This window comes from Caretta caretta, chromosome 9, assembly GCF_965140235.1.
Source record: "Caretta caretta isolate rCarCar2 chromosome 9, rCarCar1.hap1, whole genome shotgun sequence".
NCBI classification, from domain to species: domain Eukaryota; kingdom Metazoa; phylum Chordata; order Testudines; family Cheloniidae; genus Caretta; species Caretta caretta.
The window spans coordinates 4,930,990-4,939,215 of record NC_134214.1 but is presented as its reverse complement, the minus strand read 5'-3'; the positions used below and the strand labels follow the sequence as shown (position 1 = coordinate 4,939,215).

The following is an 8,226-nucleotide window of genomic DNA, read 5'->3' as shown; positions in this document are numbered from 1 at the left end:
GGAAATACAGTAAGGACTAAGCATGCTGCTTCTGTTATATTTGCCTGATGTTGCTAGAAATCTTGTATAACGTTCCTTTCTTTGCTCTTCACCATAAGTTGTTTCACTTCTTGATCAAAAGTTCTAGCAGATCTCACTTGAATAACTCCAGCCTAATGGGGCACTAGTGAATCATTATATAATTGAGCTGTTTGTTCTTTAGTTTATTTCTACAGCACCATAGAATTCTTTGATACTTTACAGTCAATGTAATGACAGAGGTACCCGCTACAAAGATTTTACACTCTAAATTAGACTTTACACAGGAAAGAGAAGGTAATAACTAGTGGGTAGTGGATGGGAATGTGAGGGTTTCCCCAGTGAGAGGTCATGAACTGAGCTTGTCATGTGCACATCATGTTAGATCTTCTACCACATGTATGGTGGTTTCTTGAACATCCATGCAGAGCAAAGAGAGCTTTGGTTTTTAATGAGAGATTCTGCTCTGAAAAGTGACTGCACAGTCGGCTTAGTGGGTTTCTGTGACTTCTGTGCTGTGTTTTCAAGTGTAAAGATGTTTTTTTGTTGGGCCTGCAAATTCTGCCTCAGATCTCGGTGTCAAACTGGGTTTGTCCTGTCCTCCCCATGCATCATCACTATTTAAGTCTTGCCTACACACAAGCTTACATTGGTTTAGTTAAACTGGTTTGGTGCAAAGCTCTGTGTGGACACTCTTCTTATGGTTTCAGGGTGGCTTACTACTGTTTAGTTTTAAACCAGTTTAAAGTGAAATAAGCCTGGTTGAAACTAAAGAAAGAGGGAGCCCTTTTCACTGGTGTAACGAAATATGTTTGAAATTGCACCTTAAGTTCAAAGAATGAAACTCTGTGTGATGGGGGTCCTCGGGTACAACCTGAACTGTGGGACCACTGTGCCCTCTATCCCACCAACGTGGAGTATCCCTCTCACACTGTGATGCTACGATACGCTCCAAACCTCTGGCAGGTATTGCACTTACACAGACATCCACAGGGCAGGGATGCACCCAAATGAGTTACATGAATGCTTCTCCCAGCCACTCATGTACCAACAGTAGAGAGGCTCCAGCCAATTCTCCCTCAGCTTGGCACCACAGGCTGTACTGTTGTGCCCTGGTCAGAAGCCTGACCAGTGTAAGTTCATTACCAGTCAGCCCATCCCTCGATGTGAAGAGGACACACTAGCCTTTGTACACTGAGCTGAGATTTCTTAAACACTTAAACCAAAACACACTGTTTTAGGTAAAATATAAAACAGATTTATTAATTACCGAAAGATAGATTTTAATTGATTATAAGTAGAAAGTGTAGAGATCAAAGTTGGTTACCTGAGAAATAAAATAAATTCACAGTCTAAGGTCTATAAACTAGACAGGATTTGAATCGAGAAGTCTCACCCTGACAGTACAAGCAGGTCACAGATCTTCTATACACAGGCTGGAACTCTCCTTCAGCCTGGGACCATCTCCCCAGTTCAAAGTCTTTGTCCTACAGGTGTGTTTTCAGGTGTTGAGTTGTGCGGGGAGTGAGGCCAAGTCAAGATGTCACTCCCACTTTTATAATTTCTTCCAGCTTGTTGGACAGATCTGTGCTCGTGACATGGGGGTCCACCCCCATTGGTCAAGCATTCTCCATTGTATGCCAGACATCAGCATGTCTGGCTCCTCCATTGTTGTACCAGAAAGGCTGGTTATGGGTGTTCCCAACCTCATAACACATTTCAGTAACACACTCATAGCAAAACTTGATAACTTCACATCCAATGACAACACATCCAATCCAACAGGATATTAATGTTCAACAGATCAAGACTTTTATGATGATACCTCACAGGGCACACTTTGTACAAAACATATCAGTATGTGACAGTGGTGAATATGGGGGTTCCAGGGTGCTGTTTTGAGGCACAGAGTGCCACACTCGGCATGTAGACAAGCCCTTACAGAGGTATTCAGTGACATTTGTGCAATCTATTGTCTTCAGGTTATGTCCTCAATGAGACCTATTCAGAGCCTTTGCCTTTGATGGGGTTATACAGGAATAGTAAGAACACAGGCTTGGTTTTTATTAGAGAAGTAGCACCATTGTTTGATTGATCTACATATGCCAGTGCTAATCTCTAAATTAGAAGCTCTCTAACCAGTTTAAGCCTCATTTAATTCAGTTTTGTGTAATGTAGTAATTAAGTAATTGGAATTTTAATACTGGTTCTATTGCTAGCTTACTAAGTAACTGTGGGCAAATCACCTAAGCTAGTGATGCTTTTCTTACTCACCTGTAAAATACGGGTAACCGTATTTTCCCGTGTCTCAGGCATGTTGAGGCCTAACTAATATTTGTAAAGTGACACGTATGAAGGTTATTCCAAAGGAAGACATAACACTAGAACTTGAGTCCTCGTGGCCCCAGCCATGTGTTAAGCCATCGTGGCCTTGTGGACTCTGTTAATGTCAGTTCTCTGCTTTAGATAAGGTTTGTACCTAGAGTCCTAGAGCTGGTAGAAAAAGTAGAGCTGGTTGAAAAATTTCTGATGGAACAGTGTTCCCTTGACAAATGCTGATCCAACACAATGGAAATCCAACGCAACGGAAATGTTTTGCAGGAACATATTGGTGGTGGTGATGTGTCTGATGGAAAAATACCCACTTGCTTAGTTTTCACTTTATCCTTTCGACTGCTCTGCTGTCACACTTCGTTGCTTCTGTAGGCAGAGCATGCTGCATACACCAGGGGCTCCTGGAATCCCTCTGTTACTCACCATGAGTTCCTGTGTGCCAGCTTCCCATTCCTCTCTATTTGAGGAGCTCCCTGTAACCCCCATTCCTCCCTCATGCCAGAGGCTCTGTGTGCCCCCCACTGCTCCCAGCCCCCCATGCCAGGGGCTCTGTGGTCTCCCCCCCCCCCCCCCCGCTCCCCCGCAATATTATATAACTAATAGAAACTATAATGAAGCACTTGGATGAAGTCATTTCTAGATTTCTGAAATGACCTTTTTTGGAAACTTTCAAGTGTCTACTTTTTGCCCCAAATGGGGAGGAAAAGAAATTTCGAAATGTCAGTTTCCCACAGGATGGACATGCCGAGATTCTATAAGCTCTACCTGCAGGTCAAGATCAGCTTACCTACAGCACATGCATTGGGGTATCCATTATAACACTCCCCCATGCAAAGAACACGTGATGGTGTTAGGCTTTAAAAGGCATGTCAGAGTGATTCTTGACAGATTCTCCCAAAGGAAACAGTGTCAGAGTAACGAAGCATGCAGGGCTGTTCTTGGGAGATGCCTCAGCCCGAGTCCAAGGGAACCGAATGCCGAGACATAACATTATTAAATTAGAGGTTATATAACAAGTCTTACAGCGAGGAAGCTCTTTGGTTCTATTAACAAAATCCTGCGTTACTGATACGGCCGCGCTCTAAAGAAAACAAGGAATAAAGAAAAGAATGGTTTTGTCCTCCCCTTAGCTTAAATCCCCTGTCATTCTGAGATGTTTTCCCATACATAACACCATCTCTGGCTGTTAAAACTACAATTATAAAGCAAGCAAACAAGGGAGTAATCTCTACAATTACATCACAGAATGTTCAGCCTGATTGTTTTAAAACCTCAGTGGTGTTCTTTACAGCTTTGAACCACTTACATTTTTGTGTCTGAAGAATTCTATTCAAGGGTCAGGAGGGGTTTCTATTACCAAGAGACCATTCCCACATATCAAGCTCTGAGATTTGCTCCTCAAAGGCCCCTGTCCAATAAAGATGGTTAGAAACCAGCTCCCCTGATCCGAACACCCCCGAACTTTGGGAAAGCTCCTAAGGGGACCAAACATTGCCTTTGTTCCCTATTTGTGAAATGGGGACAACACTACTTCCCAGGGTGTTGAGGATAAATACCTTAAAAAGATTGTAAAGCATTTTGAGATTTACTGATGTAAAGCACTTGTATAAGAAATAGGGATTATTATTATGATTATTATTTATTATTTAAGAGTCTCTCTTCATAACCCATAAGGTGATGCATCAACCTTAAATGGATTTAATTAGAAGTTGGGATGGATTTTCATCATTCCCCTCCTTTCCATTGTTAAAACGCTGAGGTTTTTCTCATGGGATCAGTGGATGTTGGAAGTGCCATGTATCACAAATGGAATACCTTTAATTAAAGGGGGGAAAGGGGAAGAGTAAATTTAGGATTCAAGTATCTAATCCAGCGGTCCCCAAACTTTTGAGACTCACCCCCCCTTACTCCTGTCCGCACCCGCACAGAGCTGGGGCTGGGAGCGGGGCTGTGGCTCCAGGAGGGAAGGGGACGTGGACAGGGGTAAGGGGGCAGAGGCTGGGGCCAGGAACAGAGCCACAGACAGTGGCCGAGGCTGGTGTGGGGCCGGGAGCAGAGTCGTACTGAGGCTGGGGACAGGCCAGGTTTGGGGCTGGGAGCCAGGGATGCAGCTGGGGGTGGGGAGGGGCTGGGTGTCACGTGCTCCTCACCCCCCACCCATTCTCCTCCTTTGAGGGCTGGCCCAGGCTGTCATGTCCCCCTGGACATTCCTCCATGCCCACCTAGAGGGGTGCGCCCCGCAGTATGGGGACCTCTGGTCTAATCTATTGTTTTGATATCACACTTGTGACTGTGGCAGAGTGCCTGATGTCAGGGAGAGAACGCTTTGCACTTCCAATACATTTTTCAAGCTGTACTGGACTTCTATGGTGCATCTTCACCCCACAGTATTGCAACAGGATGACGATGATGATGCATCATCATGTCGTGAGCCAATGTCCTCCCATAAATGTCATGATGGGTTGATGCAGTGTTGCAGCTGTGTCAGTCCCAGGATATTAGAGGAACAAGGTGAGTGAGGTGACCAGCTTCTGTTGGTGAGAGAGATGAGCTTTTGAAAGCTGGTCCAATAAAAGATATAGACTAAAATTGGAACAACAGAAGATTAGCATGGCCCCTGAACAAGGATGACACACACATTTGTGAAGTGTTTTCACCATGTCTCTCTGTGATAGGTTGATGTCATTTTTGCCTCCAAAGAGCAAATGGGGAAAATGGTGGCTCCTCTTGGTCTTTCCAGCTAAATATGCCAAATTATGCCTGGCCCTGCATTGGATGCTCAAAAGAGGGAAGGAAGAGAGCGCATGCAAGAGACCTTTTCTGCCAACATACCAGCGTGTAGGACGTAGGGTCCAGGTGCTGGGGAGTACAGGTGTAGCAAGTCATGCTTTTACACTGGGGATCTCCATAGCTAAAGCATGAGCTGCTTTAGTTTGAGCTAAAGAGCCAGGGGCTCCTCAGAAGGGCCTGTAACAGACTCATATCATAGATTTGTAGATTCCAAGGCCAGAGGGACCATTGTGATAATCTAGTCTAACCTCCTGCAAAGCACAGGCCATAGGACTTCCTGAACTAATTCTAAAGCAGATCTTTCAGAAAAACATCCAATCTCGATTTTTAAATTCTCAGTTATGGAAAACCCACCACATCCTTTGGTAAGTTGTTCCAAGGACTGTTAAAATGTTGTGCCATATTTTTAGTTTGAGTTTGTCTTGCTTCAACTTCTAGCCATTGGCTCTTGTTAGACCTTTGTCTGCTAGACTGAAGAGCCCCTTATCAGTTTTTTTTCCCTATCTAGGTACTAAGACTGTGATCAAGTCATCCCTTAGTCTTCTTTATGTTGAACTAAATAGATGGAGCTCCTTCACTCTATCCCTAAAAGGCATATTTTCTTCTGTGGAATGGGCACAGAAGTGGACCTGCAACACACATGGAACAGTGGGTTACACAAGGTGTAGGTGTGGGAAACCAGTGTGGCCTGGAGTGCTGGTAGGTCCCAGGAGGCATTTCTGGGTGGGGATGGTCCCGTCTCCCAGTGCACACTAGCAAGCAGCTGTAAAGATGAGTGCAGACCACAGCTTTCCAACCGGTGTTGCAAGAGACATGGCATACACTGGTGTCCTCTGGGATCCAAGCAGGAGTTAGGGTTTCCACAGTCATCCTGCCTCCTTTTGTTCCTCTCCTGAGCACGGTGATCCCTCCTCCTCCAGTGAATGTATCCATCATGTCACCCCTTAGCTCCCTGACCAGACCAGATAGATGGAATTCCTTTGAGATGAGGAACAAAGAGGTAACAGAGTATGATTCTGTTGGTTGCAAACGCCTGATGCTTTCAGCTGAATTAATGAGTGTCTCAGCTTTTCCTCCTTTACAGGTAGGGAAAGATGGTTTCCCTTTACTCCTGCAAGTGAATTCTGTTGAAATGGATCTTAACCACGGCTTCACTCCATTATCTGAAGGGGGCAAAATCCCAGAGAGGGAGAGGAATATTTCAGGGTGGTTTCAAAAGGTGGTTGAACTAGGAGTAACCTGATCAAATTTACAAGGAAAATGTCTGATGAATGTCAGAAAATAATTGACAGCTCTTAGATTATAGACTAGTTTCCTAAGGGAGAAGATAAAAGCCCCATCACTTGAGCCATTTAATCCTAGACTAGGCGAAGCACTGAGAATATACTGTAGCAAGATGGATAAAAATTGATTTAAATTAAATGCAGGTTTATTTTTTAAAACATAAACCTATTTATAATTTAATTCTGAAATTGGCATCCTATATGAAGGCCTACATTTAAATATATATTATAGATATTATAAAAATTAAGTAGTACATGTTTCCTGCCAAGTTTTAAAGAGAGTCTGACCACTGGATTGGGGGAAGTCACTGGTTAAACACCTTAAACTCATTTGTTGAAGTGCTAAATCAGCTTTTAACAGCAGTAGTCTCTTCTGCAGCTTCACAGAATATTTTTTTTAGGTGTTTATTCAATTAGCTCACTTCAATAACTAAGGTCATTCAAAGTTGAGAAATCAATTTCCAGTTGAAAAAGCAGGAATGCTTGTTTTCTGCTTCCAACCTATAAATAACAACTAGCTGTGAAAGGATGAGATCTACCAGTTCTAAAACCTTGAATGACATGCTCACCGGAAACAATCAGTTCAATTCATTAACTACAGATACTTCCTTTGTTTAATAGATCAGTTAGTCTTAAATGCAAAACATGTTTTGATAAACAATTTTTTCTTGTGTATCAAGCACATGTAAGGTAGTTTTATTTAATTACAAAAAAAAATGAGAATGCTGTTCTTGTGCATTTTTAATTGAATTTGAATTTCTATCCAAATAGAGCTTGATATAAATCACAAGTAAAAAATATTCATCACCTACTAAATAAGAAATGCACCGTTCACCATTTTCTAACAAAATAAAAAATGTAAAAATTAAGAATCTACATAAATGAAAGTGGAGCTATATAATTTTTAAATGTGCATAGATAATATAATGTATCCTCCTGGTTAACAAAGAGAGTAACCAAATTAGTGTAAAGCCTCCATTTAATTGCAAATCAACATGGTTTTAATAGTTACCAAGCCATGAGAATCAACCTTTCTTTAGGAAAATAAGTGAAGTACAAATACAAAACAGTTAAAATCAACGATTTTAATGGTTTCCTGCTTGCTGATTGAAACTGATTATTTAAATTGCTTTCATTTAAATCAATACATCCTGCATTATAAGGAGGAATCCTCCATTAGCCAGAAAGGGGTGTGGAATGGATGGACAAGGTACAGTAGAACCTCGGAATTATGAACACCTTGGGAATGGAGGTTGTTCGTAACCCTGAAATATTCATAACTCTGAACAAAACGTTATGGTGGTTCTTTCAAAAGTTTACAGCTGAACAGTGACTTAATACAGCTTTGAAACTTGACTATGCAGAAGAAGAATGTATTATAATTTATTTATAATATCCCTTTATTTTTTTAGTAGTTTACATTTAACAGAGTACTGTACTGTATTTGCTTTTTTATTTTTATTTATTTATTTTTGCTGCTGCCTGATTGTGTACTTCTGGTTCCAAATGAGGCGTGTGGTTTACTGGTCATTTCGTAACTCTGGTGTTTGTAACTATCCTAACATGCTTTTTCTGTCTCTGGTTGTTGATTCTATTAATACAACTGTTCCACGTGATGTGGGATCTTGACAACTTGCAAGAAATGCCAATGGTGGGTTGGATGCGGTGTCGTAGCTGTGTCGGTCCTAGGATATGACAGAGACAAGGTGGGTGAGGTAATATCTTTTATTAGACCAACTTCTGTGGTGAACCAATACAAGATCTTACCCAACCAACCATGTCTCTCTAATGATGGGGTGGC

General features: G+C 42.0%; 1 pseudogene; it reads left to right on the top strand.

Annotated features, from left to right (window-relative positions):
• The first annotated feature begins 4,916 nt into the window (after window positions 1-4,916).
• On the top strand, window positions 4,917-5,014 carry LOC125643235 (U6 spliceosomal RNA; annotated as a pseudogene).
• Window positions 5,015-8,226: the final 3,212 nt, after the last annotated feature.